This window comes from Dipodomys spectabilis, unplaced genomic scaffold, assembly GCF_019054845.1.
Source record: "Dipodomys spectabilis isolate Male_0828 unplaced genomic scaffold, ASM1905484v1 ptg000183l, whole genome shotgun sequence".
Classification (NCBI taxonomy): Eukaryota; Metazoa; Chordata; class Mammalia; order Rodentia; family Heteromyidae; genus Dipodomys; species Dipodomys spectabilis.
In genome coordinates this window covers 4842825-4867014 of record NW_024870860.1, presented here as the reverse complement: position 1 = coordinate 4867014, position 24190 = coordinate 4842825, and the positions used below count along the sequence as shown (strand labels likewise).

The 24190-nt window shown below is 33.7% G+C and overlaps 1 pseudogene; it reads right to left on the bottom strand.

Annotated features, from left to right (window-relative positions):
- Positions 1 to 19007: 19007 nt before the first annotated feature.
- LOC122121115 lies at positions 19008 to 19104 on the bottom strand (annotated as a pseudogene).
- Positions 19105 to 24190: the final 5086 nt, after the last annotated feature.

Here is a 24190-nt window from a genome sequence, read left to right as displayed (position 1 = left end):
GGGCTAATTTTGTCATTATGTTTTGGTAGTCAAGTATCCTATAGAAATGCAACTCATGTATAATCCTCAGTTGTGTTGTAAATGTTGTCTTAATTACAGAACATGTCTAGATGCAAAAGAGCTCATGATTCCCAATTAAAAATTTGAAAAAGTAAACATCATTCATTTAGTTTCCAAAGAACTGAAGGATTACAAAAGTTTATTGGAGAAATAGGAATGTTCATTTAATGTAGGACTTTGTAGGCCTGGCTAAATTAGAATTCAGATTTAAAATATATATTTTTGTTTATACTTTAATATTCGATAGGATACTACAAAATTCTTTTCAAGTAAAAGGTTTAATTTACAAATTCACAAATGATTCTGGCATTCTAATTGACTAGAGTAGTTAGTCTTTCAAGTGAGGTATAATAAGAACTTAGTTAATAGATAATTCCAACAGTTCATGTGTAAAATGATAATGTCAATAATCTAGACAAATTGCCAACAAATTGATTATATTAATTTATAAATATAGAAAAAGAGCAATCTTTTGAGACTTTGGTTTAACATGGTTTGAAGATAGTAATTGTGTGACATCTTTTTTTTTCTACCTATACATAACACAGGAAGAAATTTCCATATTTATGTACCTCTGTATACAATGAGAAAAATGCTAGGTTTGAGGTTTGTTTTTATTTTGTTTTTGTTGTTTGGTTTGTCATAGGGCTTAACCTCTGGGCTCGGGTACTGTCCCTAAGCCTGTTTTTTCTCAAGGCTATTGCTCTACCACTTGAACCTTAACGCCACTTCAGTCTGGCTTTTCCTTATGAGTTTATTGGAGATAAGAATCCAAGGAACTTTCCTGCTTGGGTGGGCTTTCAACTATAATCTTGAAATCTTAATATTAAGATATACAGATCTCTTGAATATCTATGATAGATTATATATAATAAAATATATAAAAATAAAAATAATAATACATAATATTTGCAAGTGTTTTAATCTCAAGAAAACTACTGCGGGGAAGATGATATAGCAAAGTTAGTGTAGTATTCTTTCCAAAATAGGAAGGGCATCACATTAGCAGAAGTGTAGTATTTTTTCACAATAGTGATAAAGTAGTCATGATGTGAATTTAGGGAATTTTAAGGTGCACCTTACGAGTTGCAAACTGTTTCGCTAGGATGACTTTACAGCATAAAAACTTGGGATTGATTGTCATAGAAATAATAGCTTACTCTGATGAACAAATGTTTACTCTTACGTAATGATTTATAGGAAGTGGCACTGTGGCTCAAGTGGTAGAGCACTCACCTTGAGCTGCAGAACGCAGGGACAGCGCCCAAGCCCATTGTTCAAGCCCCAGGACTGACCAAAAAAAAAAAAAACCGAAGAATTAATTATTATAGATACTTCATAGTTTTATCCTCTACAAGAACATGTCTATTTTTTCTGTTGACTTTTAAATATGTAATGTAGCATTGAAAACTGCATCTATGCAGAATTAAATAAAATGCAAACAGGTACTATTTTGAATGTGTCTGGTATGGCATATTCAGTATTTGAAAATGAGTAGTTAGTAGTCTTAGGAATGTTGAGGAACACATATATTCTGTCCTCTTAACAATTAGTCAGTTTTCAGGTTTTAAAGTTAGGGTTTCCATAGAATTGAACTGTTTTCTGTTTTAGTATGAGGCAATACTAAAATAATGTTTTTTTTTTCAAAATAATGGCAAGTATATTCTGAAAATATTGTATAGTTTGATAACATTCCAGTTGATGTCCCTCTGATAAAGAAAGAGCTAACTCAAGTTAGCAGCCAAAATGTTCATTTTTTAAAAGGTAATACACATAGAATAATATTTACTATATCAATAAAGTGAAATTATATTTTATGTAGCTCATTTTTAACTTAATTTTATTGTCAAGGTGATATATAGAAGGGGTTGCAGTAATTGTAAGGTATTGAATACATAACATGTCAAAATTTTTACGCCCTCCCTCATTTTCTCACACTTTTTCTTTACCCCAATGCTCCTCACAAGATGTAATGTAAATTTCCAACATGTTGTCCTGTGAGTATGGCTATTGCATTGGTTTACCTTTTGTCCTTTGTCTCACCATTTTATTGTTCTGCTTCCCTTGCCAAATGAAGATAAATGTATATACAATACACAGGAGACTGAAATCAAATACAACAGTGGACAAACCATACGGGAAAACACAAAACAAAAAAGAAGTCACATAGTACATTAAAAACAACAACCAAAAAGAAAAACCTCTCTTTCCATATCTAGGAGTTTATTTTGCTCAGCATCATTTTATATGGTCATTTATACATAGCTATTGAGCCATTCTGCTCATCTGCTAGGACTATCTTAGATATTTCCTAGTTATTACAAATGAAGGAAACCATGGAATCTGTTTCTTTGTGTCTTGCTTACTTTTCTTAGTAGGATTTTTCCAAGTCTTTCCTTTTCCTTATGAATAGGAAGCATAGAATTACTCCGTACATATATAAACCACATTTTGTCAATTCTTTCATGTACTGAGTGGCATATTGGTTTAAAACATGATTGCATGTAAATATCACTAAAGGCCATTCAAAAATGACAGATTCCACCTCACCAGATATAACAATATCATGACTTCTAAGTAAGATAGTATTTTATGCTGGTACAAGTGTTGAGATATAGGATGAGTCTAATATATATCTTAAACTGAATTAGACAGGAAGATATCCAATATCATGTAGGATCAAAATGGTAGTGACAAAATATTCCCTTGAGAAAGATATAGGAGCCTGCCACAAGTATGAAGTAGTTCAGATAATTTTGAAGCATTTAGAAGTGCAAGCTCAATTATGTCTCTTGAAATAATAATTATGTAATTGGAAAGGCAAAAGAAGGGTAAGAGAAGAAAATAACTGACAGTAGATCATTGTCCCAAGTTAGAGTATAAAAATACATAATCTATAACTTCCAAGTAAAAGAGAGACCAATATAATACGTACACTTAATTTAGGTACATGCAAAATATTTACTTGGCTTTTCCCTACTTAATGTTCCAAAATAAATGAACACTTATAAGAAAAGTTATGTGATTGCAATTGCTTCAACTTGAACATTAATAGTGATCAGCCCTCTTTTTCTCACTTTGCGCTTGGAAAATAGTTCCTAAGTTGATGATGTTGTTGCTGATTAGAGTCAGAGTTAGGGGCTTCTACTTGTACAGTTATCTCAGAATAGTTTAAAGCAGTTTTCTTTCCAAGATATCCAACTACCTTGTCTGAACCTGTACTTTGAACACACCCTCACACCTGAGCACATTATTTAAAATTATACTTAAGCTTTTCTTGGCACATTCTACTTTGTGCCTTTGTCTTCTTTGCACATTCCTTTTGAGTTCATCGTTGCTCTATTTCCATTTCGTCTGTACAAACTGCTAAGAACATTGTTCAACTACCACTTCTTATTTGTACACACCCAGTCTAAGTATGAAGGTACTTTGTCCATGCTAAGCAATAGGGTAATAGTAACTCTCTGAGTAGAAAAGTTCCACAATATAACCCTGTGCCCACATTCGAGAATGTAGAATTTAAAGCACTTTGCGACAAACAGTGATATTAGAATCGAAAGGCTCCTTATGGACTTTTTCCTGGATTTCATTAGTTTACCCAGGAGAAATATAAATATCCACAAAATTTGGAGCTAATTAGTAAGTATCCGAATTAACATTAGATCCTAGATGTTGTGTTAATACAAGTCACGATTGTAGTATTGTTAAATCAGTATCCTTCACTCCTTGACAATGTGTATGAGAAAATGAAAGAAAGACATTAAAGCAAAATATCTTATCTTTTTAGGCATTTAATCCTAGTGGTGAGAGCAATGTCTGAACTTTTCCATTCAATAAAAGCTTGAATTTATAAGAACATTTTCCTACATATAAGAATTTGTGTCAGGTTTGTTGACACAGCATGGAGGTATACCTAACAAGAATTAGATTTCAATAGTGTATATGGCAGTTATGGTTTGTCAATGGCTATTGAGGCATTTTCTGTTCTAAAGTGGAATCAATTCCAGGAGTCTTCAGTCACATCAGTAAAGCTGTATGTTCAACCTAATACTTGGTGTTACTTGTCCTACATTTATAATGAGTAGGCTGATAAGATATCCAAACATATCTAAATATATTTCAATAAAATTCCAAACTGATATGGATAGATGGGTCACTAATTGGAACTGTAGGACAGATTAGGCTTGTCTGTGCTGAAGTTCAATCTATAATCTCCTGGCTAAATAAAGTTTTCAAAAATATTCACAGAATACCACTAAGAAAAGTTCATGACATTTATATCTGTATAACATTTCCAAGGTCAGGATTAAAGCATTTGTTCCCAACATTTAGAATCAACAGGATCTGTTGAATAAATGGATCCAGATTTTTATGTCTTCATATTCATATCTCGACGTTTAATCAATATGACTTTCACCAAAACACTGTTCTTATTGAACTTGTTTATGTCATTTTACCTTTCAAATCCAAATAGCAGATTTCCTTCAATATCTTCCTGAAAATTCTTTCCTTCCTTTTCTTCTGAAAATCTGTGTTTCTTAATTTTTTGTTTCCTTATTTATCTCTTTCCTCCAATCTTGTCCACACTGGTACTTACATTGTTCACACTTTCATCAGAACTTTCCTTTTCCTCTTCCCTTTAATAATGTCACTGATTTTATGATTATTTCTCCTATTCATGGTCGTGAATATTTTGATGATGTCCAAACAGACCTATCTTTGCATCTGTTTAACATAAACCTTAGAACTATCAGAGGGTTTTTTCCTCTAAATCCATCTCTTCCACCTGTAGTCCTTATCACCAAGAATGTAACTAACACAGTTAGAAGGCAGAGATGAGGAAAACCTTTAGATTTCCTCTTACCCTACCTCCATCCATTAGATAGGATGAATGATCATGATTTTCTCAGTTTCTGTCACTAATGCAATTTCTATGTACTCCTTTTTATGCCCCTGACACCAGCCTATTGCAAATACTCATCACCAGTCACTCAGTCTTAAAACAACTGTTTACAAAGTATGCATTTCTCCCCATAGTCTTTTCATATTGTTCCTCTCCATCACCCAATGACTCTCTTTGTAAGCACACAGAGTGAAGAACTCAGACAAAAATTCTAGTATCATTATTTACTCACAACATTGACTGGTGATCTTACATTTCTTATCTGTAAATGGATGTAATCTACCAGAAATATTGAAGAATATATTTGTTGAATTCTAGAGCAAGGAAAAAGAAAAGTGAAGAGTCCTTACATTGTCTACCTTAGCTTTCAAATAAGGAAAGTGTCAAATTCAGACTGTTGGTATATAGTCAGAAATACTTTCATGCAGAAATAAAAATAAATTTTAACTCCTGGCTCTATAGCCTGTGTCCTTTTATGGTAACTGCAGATATGTAAGTAGTATTATGTAAATTGTGTTATGTGTTTACAGCTGTACTGAAGAACATACTCTTAATATATCATTGGAAAACATTGTTTATTGAATGATATCTATATGAGAATGTTATTTGAACTAATCACACAAAGTTGAAACCTACATCTTAGTCCATCAAAATGTGGAAATAAACGATTTTATTTATAAGAAAATAATACCACCAAGAAAAGTGAGTATACATTAGAAAGACTGCTGGAATAACATTAGGGTTTTTACTGTCTCTACCTGTTTATGTGATTGAATTTCTTGATAATCAAACTCTCCTCTTGTTATTCTGGTTTTTTTTTTTTTTTTTTTGGTTCGTCATGGGGCCTGGACTCTGGGCCTAGCACAGTCCCCCAGCTCTTCAGCTCAATGCACTCTACCACTTGAGCCACAGTGCCACTTCGTGCTTTTTCTGCTTATGGGGTGCTGACAAATCAAACCCAGAACCTCATGTAGGCAATGCCAGCACTCTGCCACTGAGCCACCTTTCCAGCCCTCCTCCTGTTACTCTTATTGTTCTAATCCAACGCTGTTTATAACTAGGCATTCAATGTGGAAAATCCATTTTCAAGTATGTCTAAGTTTTTTTTCCTTTTCAATCACAACATCGTCATTATCAGGCTACACTGTGGTCATCATCTTCTTCATCAAAATTATTATTAGCATCATAAGTGCTAATCATTGAACGTCGGATATGTGTCTATGATTTTATTATTATTTGTCTTTTGATTAATAATTTTAATCTTACCACTGTGGATGCATCCATATTGAAATTTTGAACAAATAAATAAAAACTTAACCATATCAAGTAGCATGACTATGTGCTTATAACAAATTGCAGAATAGATTTTTGGAAGCGTTGCAAATTCCTAATCAGTATGAATTTATTTCCTCTCTCCCCCAAACTACAATCAAATATTTAAGAGTTTGGGCAGAACCTTTTCAAGTAATATAGTGTAAATGTAACTACAATATCATTTCTATATCTAAAATTACCTTGAAAGTAATAAACTCTACTTTCTATTGAAATATTAGTTATTTTATTCTAGGAAACTTTTAGAAAAATATACTGTATATCTTTGAAATGAAAAAGGTCAAAAATTGTAGCATAAAAGTTTTAGAGGGAGTCTGTCTTCTCTCACCCTCTCTCTCTCTCTATATATATATATCTTATATATATATATATATATATATATATAAATATTATGTGTAGAATAGTACATTTTTAGAGATAATTTGTCCTCAGATATATATACATATATCTAAATTTATGTGTAGAATTATATACATTATAGCGAAACAAGCATCTTAAAATATAATTAAAATAAAAAAAAAAACTTCTTGAAACCAAGTGCCCATAATTCACCCTTATAATAAGAGCTATTCTGGGTGCTGAGGTCTTAGAATTGTTTTCGAAACTAGCCCAGACAGAAAAGTACTTGTTAGATTCTTATCTCCAATTAACCACTAAAAACAACACCCACAACAACAAAATGTATCACATTAATTTCACAAAAGCATGTTTTAACTGCTGTGAACATTTCTTAGAAACATGAATACATACCCCTGGAAAATATTAAGTAAAATAGTATAGAATATTTACATCTATGTTAAAGACATGACTATTTAGATTGTTTAAGAAATTTAGGTAATGATTAGAATTTAAGAATAATGATAGGTAGGTCATATATTGGGACTCTTTTTTATTCTATTTTACAATAGTAATAAAATGATATTTATAATGATTATATAAAATTACTCTTCCTTGGTATTTGAATTATAATAAATGATAAATATTTTTAAATTATTTCAAAAGCAAAGGAGTATCAATTCTTTTGTAATTTCAAAACAATTAAGAAAATGATTTCTAGGCTGGTTCACTCTAAGTCTATATTTGTTTTCTTGTTCTAGTTTTCATATGTTAGTAGAAATTAAAATTCCAAAAATTTAATGGATATTAGCAGTCAGGAACATCTTCACATACACTAATATTTGAGTCCGTTAAGTGGAATTGTTTTATTTCATTTGTTACTTTCACAAATAAATCAAGATTATTGTGTATTTTGTTCTTTCACTGCTTTTGGCTTTACCTTGAGAACACGTTTTTACTAGCAAAGTAGAGAGAAGCAATTGGATTGAGCAAATAACATATGACTTTCATAAAATGCAGATGCATAGACTTGTGTCTTCTGTCATTTGCTGTAAGTTTCTTCCAGAAAAGTTTCTCAATTACTTAGAAGTTTTTCCCCTTCCCCTCCACAAATTATACTGACATCAAATACAGTGAAAGCAGGGGTTATACTGTGGGGGAGGGACATACAAAGCAACAAAGAAATGATCTTATAAATTTGTTAGAAACAATCACATGAAAGAAAAAAAATCTGAATACCTATCTTAGGGTTAATTTCCCTAACATCACCTTATCTGACCTTTTCTGCTTGACTCAGACATATACTAGATATTAAAAATAAGGGAAACCATGGGAAAAAAATAGGGATACAGGTGGACTCATTGCAACAATGAGATGTACAAGTCGTTAAGTCGAAAAATGAACTTTACACTTTGGTGGGGGGGAATAGCGGGGAGGATTGGGTGGGGCGGCGGGGGAGGATGGAATGGGATAGGAAGGGGAAACAAAGGAGGAGGCTACAATGTTTGATAAGAAATGTACTCATTATCTTGCCCATGTAATTGTAACCCCTCTGTACAGGATTTTCACAATAAAAAATAATAAAAAAATACTTAAAATTGATGTATAATTCCTAGGTACTCCAGTTATCACATATACTTTTGGATTGAGTTATTTCTGTATAAACTCAAACGGACAAAATACTCTCAAAATAAACAGAAATCATATCTGTGTTTTAAATGCAGTAGTTCACAATGAGTTTTTAGCCAACTCCAAAAACATCTTTTTAGCGATTCTGCATTTTGTGTGAAGAAGTTTAAAAGTAGGTTTTTTTTCCTGACACTTACAATATATTATCTCCTTTGATTGTATACATTTTAGTGCTTTGGAAGTGAATTTTACCTTCATAGGTTTTCAAAGCCTAATTTTCACAAACTTGCATTTCTTCAAAGAGAAATGCTGTAAATTTCAGAAGAGACATTAAAATAGATATAAAATTCAGTTACAGGAATTTGCCCAGCATACGTCCTGTATAGTGTGTCTTTTCAAAATTTGTTTTTGCGGATCATTTCCAGGGTCTCACACATACTATTCAAGTTCACTGTCAATTAACTATATTCTCTGTCCAAAAAAGTTTTTTACTTCTGTTAAATACATTCATAGAAGTGTAATGCCTGAATTCTATACAATTCTCTTTCACCTTTTGAAGGCTTGAAAACTTGTTTGCTAAAATGATTGCAGTATTATACAAATCGATCACTATAAGAAATATATCAATTTCTCCACAAATGAATTACTATATTTTGTGTCCTATTTTTTTTTTTTTGGTCCCGTCGTGGGGCCTGAACTCTGGGCCTGGGTGCTGTCCCTCAACTCTTCAGCTCAAGGCTAGCACTCTACCACCTGAGCCACAGCGCCACTTCTGGCTTTTTTTCTTTTTGCTTATGTGGTGCTGAGGAATCGAACCCAGGGCCTCAGGCATGCAAGGCAAGCGCTCTACCACTGAACCACCTTCCCAGCCCTGTGTCCTATTTTTATATTATGGTCATAATAGTGATTTTTCTTTTTATTATTTCTTAGACACTAAAGAGGAGCTTATTTCATATGCTCCTCCTATTGACTATTAATTTACATATGTAATTTAAAGAAATATCCTATTCAGGAAAAAAATTATATAGAATTAGAAGATATTAAAATACTTGTTTCGGAATCATTGTAGCATTAACATTGTAGCATTAACAAATATGTGCCCTCTATCTGTTGGATATGTTTTCATTTCTGTTATAGTGTCCTTTGAATTATGAAAGGTTAATACTTGATATAATACAGTTCTTGCTTTTCTTTAGCTACTAATGTTTTCCATGTCAAATTTTTAGAAACCTTTACTGAGTCAATGTTATGAATTTTTATATTTATATTTTATAGGTTTTTACATCTCACATTTAGGTTGATAATCATTCTTTATAAGGTTTGAGGTAGGCCAGGTGCCAGTGGCTCATGCCTGTATCCTAGCTACTCAGGAGGCTGAGATCTGAGGATCGTGGTTTAAAGCCAGCCCAAGCAGGAAAGTCCATGAGACTCTTATCTCCAATAAACCACTAGAAAACCGGAAGTTTTGCTGTTTGTCAAGCAGTAGAGTGCTCACCTTGAGCTGAAGAGCACATGGACAGTTCCCAAGCCCAGAGTTCAAGCCACATGACCAACATACAAACAAACAAACAAAGGATTGAGGTAGTAGTCTAAGATCATTCTTTAAATCTAAAGAGGCAATTGTGCCAATACAACCATTTAAGATTCTGCTTTATTTCATAAAGTCATAGCATCCTTTTCAAAAGTCTGTGGTCTATAAAACTAAGAATTTATTTTTGAAAAATCTGTTACCTTCTTCTATGTGTCTGTTCTTATAGTAGAACTATGTTATCTTTACTAAACAAGGTAATACGATTCAAAGCTAGTATGAAGGCTCCAGCAACACCATTTTACAACATTGCTCTGACTGACCTGTATTCCTTGAATTTACACATGTGATTGTTGAGCATGTGGACCAATATTCTCCAGAGATATCTAGATGTTGGATAGTCACTCATATTTCACACCTTGTGAAAACACAAACCCCCGATATTATATTTAGAAAAATGTCTTTAGTGATTGCTCAAAGCAAATAAAATTAATTTAGGAATGAGTTAGGTTTAGATAACATTATAGCATAATAAAGCTGAATGATAACGACTTGAGCTGTACTGCAGAACTGGGGGGGGGGGGGGGAAGAATGGTGGACCAATAGGAGCTGTATGTCATTGGTATTGTTTCAAAAAACAGTAAGACTTCAGAGAAGAGAAGGAGAAAAATAAAGTGTCCTGAATTAAGTTTCTTTTTAATCCACCTGATAGTTTGGACTGAAAGTCAGATAACATGGAAAAAATAAAATAGAAAATAAAGCATTGTATAGAGCTGTTACAATGTAAAAAAGCTGTAATAGGAATATAATTAATTTCCAAAGAAATAAGAGAAAAAATAACAATAACAATTGCTAACGTGGATAGAAGTTGGATCACATGCATGAAAGAAAAAAACCTTAAAATACATATCTAAGGGTTCATTTTCCTGACATCACATTATCTGACCTTTTCCGCTTGACTCATACATATACTAGATATTGCAAATAAGGGAAACCATTGTCAGTATAACTGTGGAGGAGATGGGGAAAAACCAGTTGTTTAAGGATACAGATGGACCTGTTACAACAATGAGAAGTACAAGTTGTCATGTCCAAAACGAGCTTTACAACGTCGGTGCGGGGGGGGGGGGGGGAGAAAGGGGGAAAGGAGAAGGATTGGGATTAGGGGGGAGGGGGGAGGCTGGGAAGGGAGGTGAAGGGTAAACAAAGGAGGAGGCTGCAATGCTTGGTAAGAAATGTACGCATTATCCTGCCCATGTAATTTTAACCCCTCTGTACAGTATGTTCACAAATAAAATAAAATTAAATAAAAAAAAGAAGTTGGATCACATTTTATCATATATAATTTTGAAAAAGCTTACTAGGAATGAAAATTTAAAAGTCATAACTTAAAACACAATTTGTATTATAACTAAACAGTATAGTTCAGTGGTGAAACATTGGCCTAACATATGGGAAGCAATTGTGTGATTTCCTAAGCATTACAAAGTACACAAAAAGCACACACACAAAAAACCCACATAAACACACACACACCATATACACACATTTGGAATATTGTTATTATCATATGAAACAGAGGAAATTATCACAAACAGTAAAAGTATTTTAATATATGAAATCATAATATTGCTCATAGTATTTAAAAGTTTAGTAGAAATAAAATAGTCACAAGATACTTGGATTCTTATAGATTAAGTAAATTGAAAATTAAGAAATAAAAGACATGAGAACTTTGCAAACAAGTTTTAAATAATAAACATTTTGAAACATGTATCCTTTTATTTTGACAAAAGATTGTTGTTACTGGTGTTTTAATTCAAGATTTAGAATATGATAACCAGGTGCTCTATATCTTGCTAGGGATGGCTATATCTCTAATGATTTCACTCTGGAAATTTATGATAAGGTCTCATAGTTTCCCATTCTCTCCCGAATTACTAACCCTATTTACACTTCCCACCATAGTTAGAAAATGGAAACCACAAATCACTATGCCCAGTTCAAAGAGACTTTTTTTTTTTAATTTAAGTACAAATATTGCCAAAAAGTGACCATGTAATGAAGGCTTTTTAATAAAGTATGTGCTTCTTGAAAATAAAGTATTTGTGACCTGGACAAATATGTTTAGAACTATGAGATAATAAATTTATTTAAATTCACCAACCATATAAAATTAAAAAAAATAATTTTTAAATATTCACATGTTAACTATTTTGAAAGCAAAATATATGTCTGAATAACTTACATGTGTTAAAATTATGCAAAACTAAATTAACTAATCCTACAACTCTGAATAAAAGAATTACCCTAAAGAAACAAAAGAAAATAATTAAGCTCAAAATTTGAAATTTAGAAAATAAAATGAAGTGTACTCTTTGGTTGACTTAAGTAACTGTAAGCCTTCTGTATATCAATTTTATAATAAAAAATGCATGAACAAAGATAGCAAAGTACCTATTGATCAATGACGACAGGAAAAGCATCAGTAGTTTTTTTTTTAATTTTTATTTATTTTTTATTGTGAAAATACTGTGCAGTTGGGTTACAATTAGATGGCAAGATAATGAGTACATTTCTTAACAAGCATTGTAGCCTCCTCCTTTGTTTCCCCTTCCCATCCTTTCCCAGCCTTCCCCCCTTTTCCCCACACAATCTTCCCCCCCACACCAAAGTTTTAAAGTTCATTTTCGACATGACAACTTGTACTTCTCATTGTTTCAATGATCCACCTGTATCCTTATTTAAATGACTTGTTTTTCCCCTTCCCCTACACAAATTATACCGACATCAAATACAGTGAAAGAAGGGGTTATACTGTGGGGGTGGGGGGGACATACAAAGCAACAAAGAAATAATCTTATAAATGCGTTAGAAACAAATGCATGAAAAAAAAACATTTGAATACATTTCTTAGGGTTCATTTTACCTAACATCAACTTATCTGACTTTTTCTGCTTGTCTCAGACGTATAGTAGTTATTGCAAATAAGGGAAACCATGAGACGTATGTTTCTTTGGGCCTAGCTCACTTCGCTTAATATAATTTTTGCCAAATCTTTCCATTTCCTAACAAATGGGGCAATGTCATTCTTTCTGATGGAAGCATAGAATTCTTGGGTTTTTTTTGAGTGTGCAAAAAAATCAATGAAAGAGGTAACAATATTCCTTCCATAATAAATGTACTCATTACCTTATTTATGTAACTGTATCCCTCTGTACATTACCTTTACAATAAAATTAAACTGAAATTAAAAATAAACTAAATAATATACAAATTAAGAATTCATAGAGAGCTAGGAAGGTGGCTCAGTGGTAGAGCTCTTGCCTTACATGCTTGAGGCCCTGGGTTAGATTCCTTAGCATCACATAAACAGAAAAAGTGGTGCTGTGGCTCAAATGGTCGAGTGCTAGCCTTGAACTAGCATTGAGGAACAGCATCCAGGCCCAGAGTTTAGGTCCCAGGACCAGACCCCCCCCAAAAAAACAGAATTACTAGAAACCATTGGTTAAAAACTTTTTAAAATACTGCTCTAAGTACCCAAGTAATATTATTTGATGATACTATTAAAATACTTCAACTTCAGCAGAGAAGCCAAATGTTTAAAAACTGTTACAAAATAAAGTAATAAATCAGAATATATTAATATTAATAATAATCATAAGATGAATTTATAGTGGTAGTCAAATATGTAAGAAATGAGGCAATTTGTCATTCGTTTGCACTTAATACGTGAGAAAGATTTTTCTAGGTCTTTTAATATATAATAAATTTAATGAAGAAACTATTTTGTTACATCATATGATAATTAGATGAAGCTGATATTAGAGCAAAGAGCAGATTGTACTAAGTTTCTGGATGTTAAGGTATATACTTATTTTGGTTGTGGGAAATTGTGTTCAACTTGGGGTCTTGTTTTTGTTGGACTGGTGTCATATCAGTGGTTAATTTTAGGATAAGGGTTCCCTTTCCACAAGAACATGCACCTGATCTGTCGTTTTAGCCTTCCCATTATCAATGGCATAAGAGTTGCACACCAACTTGTCTAGCTTCCTACCTTGGCTGGCCTGGATTCTGCAGTCCTTCCAATCTTAACCTGTAGATAGTGCAGGATGGTGGAAATGATCCAATGCACCCAGCTATAGATTGAGAAGGAAGTCTACTAAACTTTTGGCCTGGGTTCTGTTCTCAAGCCTCCTCAGTAGTTAAGAGTTCAGATGGGAGCCCCTGGTGCCAAGCAGTAAGAGTATTTCTTAAGGCAACTAGACATATATATGACTTAGGCATATGAACAACTCAGGACAAGAATAAAAGAGCAGTGAAGCATAGAGGACAGGCCCAATTTTAACTAGCTACTTGGAGGATGAATAAGCTTAGCTAGCTTCTCTGGAGGCTGAGATATGAAGACCACTATTCAAAGCCAGTCCAATCATGAAAATGCATGCGATTATCTCCAAAAAAACAGGAGTGGAACGATGGTTCAAGTGGTAAACCACTATCCTAGGTCACAGAAGCTTAGAGATGATCAATGAATGAGCACTTGCACATGCATGTGCGTGTATACACGTGCATGTGTACACACACACACACATAAGTATTGCAATGCGAAGTTCTTTTTTTACCTTTCTGTACTCTATTTCCCTGTATTAGTTTACAAATTAACAAAATCAGCTAAGCACCTATTTACATAAATCATCATGTTTCTCTAAAGTCAACTCTCTTTTTGGAAGCATGCTTTTATTTGACCCAAATATAAACTATTCAGGAGTTTGATTCTTCTCCCTCAATTCTATAGAATTAGATGATTGTTTAGCTTCCTCCTAGCAAAATAATTTTGTGAAATCCTGCATCAAGCAACGCATTTCTTTCACTGGAAGGAAAGCCTCTTACAAACAATTAATAATAGGTTTTTCTTCTCTTTGCTTACATCTGTAGTTTAATTATCTGCATATATTTCATGATCTGACTGTATATGACAAAGACTGCTGTGAAAATAAAAAGACCCTTCGCAGCATTTATCATTTATATACCATCCATAGATATGATGGTGTTTAAATATTATTGAAATTGCTTGGGAATAAATCATGTTCATCTTGACTATCGTGAAAAAGAAGAATTGGTTTCTCAGCACTTTAGGTAAGAACTTGATTGAAAGAAACAAAAGGAAAAGTGAGGAACAACTCAACACATACATTGAAATGAAACACAATAAAAAAATAAAAATAACCCAAGAAAACAAATTAATTCAGTACTCATGAACCTGCAGGAAATGCAAAGACTTAAAAAAAAACATCAGCTATGACGAGCTTATGAAAATCCATACTACCTGGGAGTCTACTGTTGTGAGGATAGAGGATAAAGCCCAGACTGGACAGTAAGATCTGTACAAAATGCCATGCACCTGTTATTCTAAATTCCAGGAAGAATAACATAACATGGACTGAACCCAAGGTCATACACAAGTATCTGAAAAATAATAAGGATAATTTAGGGTTGGGGACATGACAAAATGGTAAGAACACGCATTTAGGGGGCATAAGACATTCAATTCAAACTCTAATATTTGGGTATTAAAGTAAAAATCTATGATTTTAAATAATTGGAAAAATTGTAAGATTTGAGTATTTGAGTGGAAAAATGAATGAGAGAATGAACCCATAGTGCAATCCTTTTAACTTAAGTGAAAATGTTTTATGGTACTTCAGAAAAAACAGAGTTACCTTGCAAATGAGCATGGTTGTGCATTTGGGTGATGGAAATACTTTACTTACACATGTTTAAATTAAATAGATGTTTATTTGGGTAGATTATACTTCTTGAACTAAGAGCCCGGATGATGTCGCTGAGATTTTTCTCTCAAGGCTACCACTCTACTACTTTGAGCCACAGTTCCAATTCTGATTTTCTGTTGGTTGTTTGGTGATAAGAGGCTCCTGGACATTCTTGCCCAGTATGGGTTCAAACCATGATCGTCAGATCTCAGCCTCCTGAGTAACCAGGATGCCAGGCATGAGCCGTCGATAGTTTTAATAATTTAGTAAATTGTACAGTTACTGAAGTTATACATTATCATTATAACCTGTGTAATATATGTGTGTATGTATATATCAATGCATACGGATAGAAATATTTTAACATATTTTTGTATCTACAGTAGATTTATGAAATCATCCATTATAAAATTAAATGGAAACAAAAGTTAATAAGGAGCAAATCAAAGGAAATTATCACATGTTTCTTGTTGTTGAATGGAATGCGAATTGCGAGAATCAGTTTGGGAAAACCGTCTCTACGTTAACAAAATGGATAAGAGCTATTAATTCCAATCCATCTATTTGCCCATGTTGTGCAACTTCACACATGAGTGTCAAAATCAAACCACACTTTTTGCCTTTGTTTTAAACTCACCTGCTATAATTTATGGGTTAGATGAAGTAATCAAATAAAGATTAAAATAATATTATGTGAGGCTATGAATTAGAGCTGAAAATGATTTTAAATATGATAATAGCTAATTAAATTACATATTTTTTTACTTTTACTCTGTCATGTCCCTCATTCCCACATTAGGAAAGTATATAGAAGGTTCTCACTTAATTATATGTCCAATTATGTAAAAAATGTATTGAAAGAATATGGGCACAGTGTGGTTTTAGCTTATTGAGACCTGTAGGGGGAAATGTGTTTCTGAGGACTTGCAATACATTGTGATGAAGATGAAGGGAGGGATATTCTTATTCTGGAAAACTAGCTAGAGGATTGCTCCTATAAAGGTAGTGATGAATTCTTCCAAAGGGTTACAGAAAATCACTTTCACAACCATGTTCACTGCTGCACTATTCACCGTAGCCAAGTTACGGAAACAGCCCAGATGTCCTTTGGTGGAGTGATGGTTGGAGAAAGTGTGGCACATATACACAATTGGATTGCACCCATCCATTTGAAGACTGTTACATTATTTGCAACGAAATGGATAGATCTAAAAATATATTAAGTGAACTAAGTCAGAGCCAGACACACAAAGGACCCAAGCTCTGTCTCATATTTGGAAGATAGAAATTTATACAAGTTTACACAAAAATATTAACCAAAGCATGCTATTTGCAGAGGATTATTTCAAAGGTTTAATTTCTTATGAAATTGAACTTTACTCCAACCAAATGAATACCAGGAAACTATCACTTGGAAGATATGAGGGGAAGTCAAAAGAAAGGAATAAAGAGAGTTATGGAGGAAGAGAGTGAAGGTATAATATTTAATTCAGATAGTATGAAACTAGAAAAAAATTAAAGTGGGGTGAGGTTTGGAAGGGTGTCGGAAAGCTATATAAAGATCCATTATACTTAAAAAACTGATTTGTTTAATGGAAATTCCCTTGTACAAGTATTTAAGATAATAAAAATATAATTAAAAACAATGGAGAGATTTGATCTTAAATTCTATTTCCATCTCTTTTAAAAATGAAATTATTTGCACTATAATTTGATCAGAGGGATGGATTTTGTGGCTAGCTAGATCATTGCACATCTGTCTCTCTCTTCCTCTCTCCCTTTCATGGTTCTCATAGATAATAAGATTGCTCCATAATTATCCTAATTTATTTTGCTTTTATATTTTTGGTTGCATCATTTCACTTTCTCCTCTGCCATTTCCCAATTCATTTACATAGAAAGCATTATTTCCTATTTTCTCATTCCTAGAATAAGCTGCTCATGAAGACACCACTAGTCCTCATTTTCATTCTGTACCTTTGAATACGGAGGAAAATCTTTCCTCTGCTCTCTACCAATTCCCTACTCTCCAGTTAGAATAGTAAAAATGAAAAAAGAGAAAATAAATAATAGTGAAAAAAACAAATGCAGAAAATTCACCGGATTTTTCTGACCATTTCATCCAATGTGAACTATTGGGAAAATACATGGACAGCTCATTCTCACTGGGACTCAAAGTCTCTGGTTAGACAATTGCTATGAAGTTGAAGAACAAGATGAAAAAGTGAGAAATGGTATCAGTTTTAAGAAAAAAATGGCGAAGGATTCAAGCAAATTTCTTCTTTGTTCTGTTGAAAATAACCGCCTTACTACAGTGCAGAGACGACTTTCCAAAAAGGCCACTCATGTGCATACTAGGGATGACGATGAGTATGCCCCTCTTTATCGAGAAGCCTACAGTGGACAATTAGACATTGTCCATGAGTTGGTGGCTCAAGGTAGATATTCCTGGAATAATTGTGAATGGCTGGACACCCCTGCACAGTACTTATACATGGAATAATACCACAGTGGCTTCTTTATTTCATCATGATACAGATACAAAGCCCAAACTAAAGGCCTCTTGACCCCCTTGCATCTTGCTGCTGGGAATAGATATAGCAAAGATATGCTGGATCTCCTTCTGGTGAACCATTATTTCAAACCATGTCTGAAGCACAACTTGGAAGAAGCTGCATTTGATATTGCCAAAAGGATAAGTATGTATTACTACCTCTTTGAAGTTTTGGAAAGCTGTACAAATTGTTTTCCTAAGTCCTAATGATTCAGTTAAGTTTCTTAAATTTCAAAATTGCCAGTCCATCCTATGTGTCCATACAAAATATTTTCACAATACAAAGCAACAGCAATATCTTACTTTAAAAATTCATGGATTCCATGGTATTCGTCCAAGTGAATTGCCTGACTTTGATGTCAAAATATATTCGAGTTGTTTGTATACATCTATAATGATTTCTATAGAGTTTGTGGTTTTTTAAATCATAAATAATTTTAACTTATCTGTTGAAATGAGTAATACAGAAAGTAAAGATATTTCTGGTGCATGTCTGAAAAAAGTATATTTAAAAATATTTAGTATTCTGTTTGTGTAATGTCCATAACCTATTTCATTCTCTCCTAGATATAATCCTTTGAATTCGACATTGTTTTATAATATATAGGTTCATTAATAAATGTGTCCTTTCAGATTGCATTCCATATAGAAACAGTTTAAGATTCCTTTAATTCCTAGGTCCTTAAAGAGTTTTATTTCTTTAAGATAAAATGACAATGTTATCTTATTTCAAAAGTTTTATAAAGGTTATGCTATGTAAAGGAATTTGTAAAAAGTGAAGATTGAATGATGTCAAACTAACTTTTATTTCTATGAATTACATGTATTCTTACACTTGTATATTTGTAATCAACTTTTTAATAACTGTTTTTAATTTCTTGCATCAGAAGAATGAAAAATATGCAATACTTCACAAATTTTCATATCATCCTTGTACAAGAGCCATGTAAATCTCTGTATTGTAATTTGGGTAGACGTGCTGCTGAAGCATGTAGTATCCTGGAAATTTAAGTAGTTAATGATGCAATCTTAAGACAGGCATATATCTTTGGTTGCCTATTTGTAAGAAGGAAACCTTATTGTTCCCAAAATTGCAGTTCATCTTATTTCTGTAAAATTCTGTGTATGGTGGAAAAAACTTATATTGTTTGTTCAATTGCTCACATTTGCAATTTTTTCAATGACTATTTTAAGTCTTTTTCATTTGAAATTGGATCATACTTTGCAGCCTTTATATCTAGGTCCAAAGATGATGGATTTTCAAGTACTTATTTATTAACTGATTTAGCTTTGTGGAGATAATGGAGTCAAAGTAAGCCTTGCTTAAAAGCTGCTTCTAAACTTCTGCAGCTTAAAATCTCCCAAATGAGGTCTTACTGGCACAAATGTCTTCCTGACCCTTTATCCTTGCTCCATGTAGGAACAGACCAACCAGAATCTAACCCTGACAACATAGATTTTCTTATTGGAGCAAAACTAATCTGTTACAAGGGATCATAAAGAGACAAACAGTTCAGACAGTACTGTTCAGACTAGAAGGTATTTTTGCAAAATATAATTGTTTATTACACCCTAACATTTCAAAAGAAGCTAAAGCCAAGAAGGTGAAAAAATTGTTCATATGTATGATTACCTAATGCCTTGGCCTGTCTACCATCCAAGCATGCAGGAACTTGCACCACTGATTTTCTATCACCAAATATATTCCATAGCTCCAAAAGAAGTCCATATGTTTCTCCTCCTTACTAGGCTTTAAATTGGTAATGTTTTAATCACAGTGTTTCCTCTTGCCTCTAGGCTGTATATCTCGGAATGGTAAAGCTTTAGCTCTAATTCTACCAAACACTGAGGTAGAGGTAATGGAATAATACTTTAAAACCGTTGCCTCTTGTGGCTCAGTGGTAGAGTGCTTGCCTTGCATGCCTGAGGCCCTGGGTTTGATTCCTCATCACCACATAAGCAGAAAGAAAAAAAAAACTGTTGCCTTTGATACCCTTACCACAACAGAACAATGCCAAACATTTTCTAATATTATATATTATTATATATTTTATATTTATATGTGCTGATTTTATATTTCACACAGTGAATCTTATTAGAATTAATTGATAATTTGAAAAATTAATTGATATTTATTCCAATAAATAGATTGGAATATAAATAATCAGGATTAGAATATATATTAGAATATAAAAATTATCAATGCAATGTTTTCGGTATAAACTTGTGATAACTTCTAAATGTTCTTGGTCTTCTGAATTCACATGGTAAAAAAAACAATGTTGTTTGCTTCTAATCTGTAAGGTATTTTACTTTGCTGCTCTGTTTATTGTTTTAACTCGCTGGTCCCAAACTGTTTTTCTCCATGTTTCTGAAGCATTCCTACTGATTATACTCAAATTTTTCTGATATGATGTCTAAAAGCTATTATTCTTCTACAGGATCCACGGGTCCTAGGATCCCAGGTCCCAGTTATCCGCATCATCATATAACTAAGGCAAGAGGTCTCACCTACGTCCATGCAACATGCCAACAGAAAGTAATTGAAGACCTATCTCAATTTCTCATTTTCTATATTTCAGGGCCCCAATTCCTTGAAATGCAGGAATTATCAGTAAGCAATTGGGAAATGCAAGGCAACTTAAAATGCAAGATGAAATCACAAAATGTGAAAGTACAGTAATTCAAACTTTTAATTTTCAGATGACCATCATATATGATTGAACAAGACCACGAATGTCACTAGATCATTTGTAATACCCCTCTCCTAATGATTAATGAATAATTTCATTCCAGCATCAGCAGGCCAAAAAATAGTTCCTGGAACAATAGATCCATATTTGGTCTACCAATGCTAGGAATACTTGACATAGAGGTCAAATATAATTCAGAAAAACATTAATTGAGAAGATCCTTAGTGCTTCAAAACACTGGTACTTCAGTAAAACTTGGTTCTGTAGTATAAAAATGTTGTCATTGGCAAACAAATGATAACCTATATTTAATCTCCTGAAAGTATATTCTTTTCAAATAAACTTTTAAAAATCACATTTGCCAAATAACACTTTACAAGTAGATTATATTTAGTGACATAAATAGTTTTTCAAGGGTAGGGAGCAAGTTACAATAGAGTTTATTTATTTACCCAGCACTAATGCCAAACAGGTTCATCCATTCATTAAAGTGTAGAAATTATACCCCCCATCATTTGTTTTTTCAGTAGGTGACTTCAAAAATTTGTTAAATAGATCAGCCTCCCATATTTCAAACCAAAACATTAGCTAATAAAGTAAATTTCATCACATACTAAGTACATTTTAAAAAATCACAAATAGTTGCCTTATCATATGGTGTTTTGTTTTCCCTATCTGTCTAACATAGTAAGAAATATGACTTTAAGTCTTGAATACGGGTACTCATCAGAGATTTGACAAACATAAAATCTTTCTTCTACTTCTATCATATTCCTCTACAATAGTAAATTTTAGTTTTCTTCTTTTTCCAAAACTTATTGGTAGTAGAAAATATTATCTCATGTAAAATAAAATAACCACAAACCACAGTGCAAAGCCATTTATAAAACTGGTACTTAGGAATACATTCTAAGCATTTTTTAAACTTTCTTGTTGACTACAGTTCATTAAGCTCTTCCAATCATGGGGGCAGTTAAGATCAATGCTAAGGGTTTCGAGCATCTGTTGAGCATTCAGGGAGTGTAACCCATCTTCCTTGACAGCGGCCCGGTATTTTGGGGTCATGGGGGTACCATTGGTTAGGTCGTGCAGATGTTCGGTGGACGTTTTCAGGGAACATGAACTGGGGTTCAATTATAGGCTTGGCTGTCGTTGCCATGGTAGATGTGGGGCCTGTGAACAACTGTTGTATTACAGGGGGAACAACGAGTTTTTGTTCTTGGGCAAAGTTGGATATCTCTGCCCAAGGATACAAAATTTTCTGAGAAGAATTCCCAGGCTTGCCTAAACAGCCAAAAGAAGTGATTGGGCAGGCTTCCTGTGACTGATAGTGTGGGGGAGGCGGTTGTACAAGCGTAGCTGGCTGGCCCCCTGGGTCACCTGTTAGTGGAAGTTGTTGGTTATCTGTGTTCTTGCTGGAATTGTTTTCTGTGTCACAAGAAGATGGGAATACTAAAGCAGCTTCGCAATTTTCCTTTTGTTCTGTTTTTTCTTTCAGTGAGGTGTTAAACTCTTGCAGAGTTTCCCCTTTTTCTTTCCCTGATAGACAGGCTTGAATAGCTACTACAATGGGGTAAAAGATTAGGGGCAGCTCAGAGCCATCACGGACTTCCTTTTTATGAACTGCCTGACAGACGAGGGTCCACCTGTCTGGATCCCAAATGGCCCCGGAGTCAATCCAGGGATACAATTCATTCACTATTTCCCATATTAATCTAGCTTCCTTTTGTAATACTTTTATCTGCCTACTCCGGAGCAAGGCAACAAATGCTTGTGATTGAGGCTCTCCTGCTGCTGGGGGAAGGTTGCCCATGGAGGCACTAATTTTGCACTAGACCCTCGACCGTCCATCTGCAGAAAGCGATCGAGCCACTCGTTGGGCACCACTTGTAGGGTTAGATCTCCAGCAGCGGGTAAGCATGAACGACTCACACAAGGAACATACGTTGGGAGAACAGGCTTATGCAGGTCTTGTTTATTTCTGCACAAGGGGGGGATTATATAGCCCCAGCTTTTCCAACCTCCTGAGTCCTTCCCAGCCAATTACTTAGTGGGGAGTTGATGTAAGGCACTTGTGATGGGCACTGCTTGGTGACAGGCACTGATTGGTCTTCCCGGGCTTGTAGGGAGCATGGACAGCTCATTTCTGGCAAGCTAGGGAGACATGCCTGTGGGTCACGTCTCTATTAGCAGGAAGTGTGCTTCAACTGCTACTCTAGCTGACTCAACCAGATCTGACCGGCTCTACCCACACTACATCTTCATGGTTTTCCTTTTAAAACTCTTTTATTTGGATGTGGAATTTATTTTCATGTCTTCATTCAATCTGTTCTGCATTGTAGTGAGCTAAATAGGCTCCGTAAAATCACTTTAGGTAGCAAAAATATTAAGACAATGAATATCAAAAAGTTTGGCCTCCCTCCACTCCTGAAGTCAATATGCTTAGCTAGGGCTTCTAAGAATGAGTTTTCTCGTCTTTTCAATTTGCTCAATTATTTTCTGATCCCAAAACTTTTTGGCTTATTTAATAAGTGAAGTCCTCAATATTTCATGTTAATAAGGATATTACATATTGTAAACTACTAAAAAATGTGAAATCATTGGTTTCAAGTATCCAATCAGATTTTTTTCTGTTGTTCAGTGCTTCAAGTGCAAAGACATTGTGGAAAGTATTACAAACAGAAAAGTGTAAACCCAATACCTTCTTTCAATGTTGAGGGCACTTTCTCCCTAAATATTTGGACCCAAATTATCTTTTTCAGAGAATTACTGTTTGGTAATTAAAGACAATTCACAAATTTTGATGTCTTTTTTTTAAAGAACTTTGAATTTAAATTCCACTACAACCTTGTTTCACACAGTAAGAGTAGATTTCCTGGGTAAGGACAATTCTCAAGGGAACCTACAGGATTTATAGAAAGATTTCTGAGGTTTGTTTAGTGTGAAAATGAGCCATCTTCACCCACATTGCTCCCTCTCAGCAAAGTCTCCATGGATTACTTTGCATGAACGCCTATTTTCCCAGGCAAATTTTAATTTTCATAATAGGCAAAGTTGTTAAAAAATTTGAACAAATAAAAATTTACCTGTTATAATTTTAAAACTCTTTTGAAATTCTTTTATTAGAACTGCGAATTCACCAATCCTAACCCCACCTTTACCATGAAAAACAGTTAACATGTTGTTTTCATGATATAGTGTCCATGAAACTATTATTTTCCAGTGGCTTTGTTATGCGTATATAAAACCATATAAGCTGATTCTGAGCAAAATGAACTCCAAGATATGAAAACGAGAATATTATTTGCTTTTGTTGTTTTTAATGTGCTATGTGATTTCTGTTTTCTTTGGGGATTTTCCCCTGGGCTTTATTCCCTGCTGTAT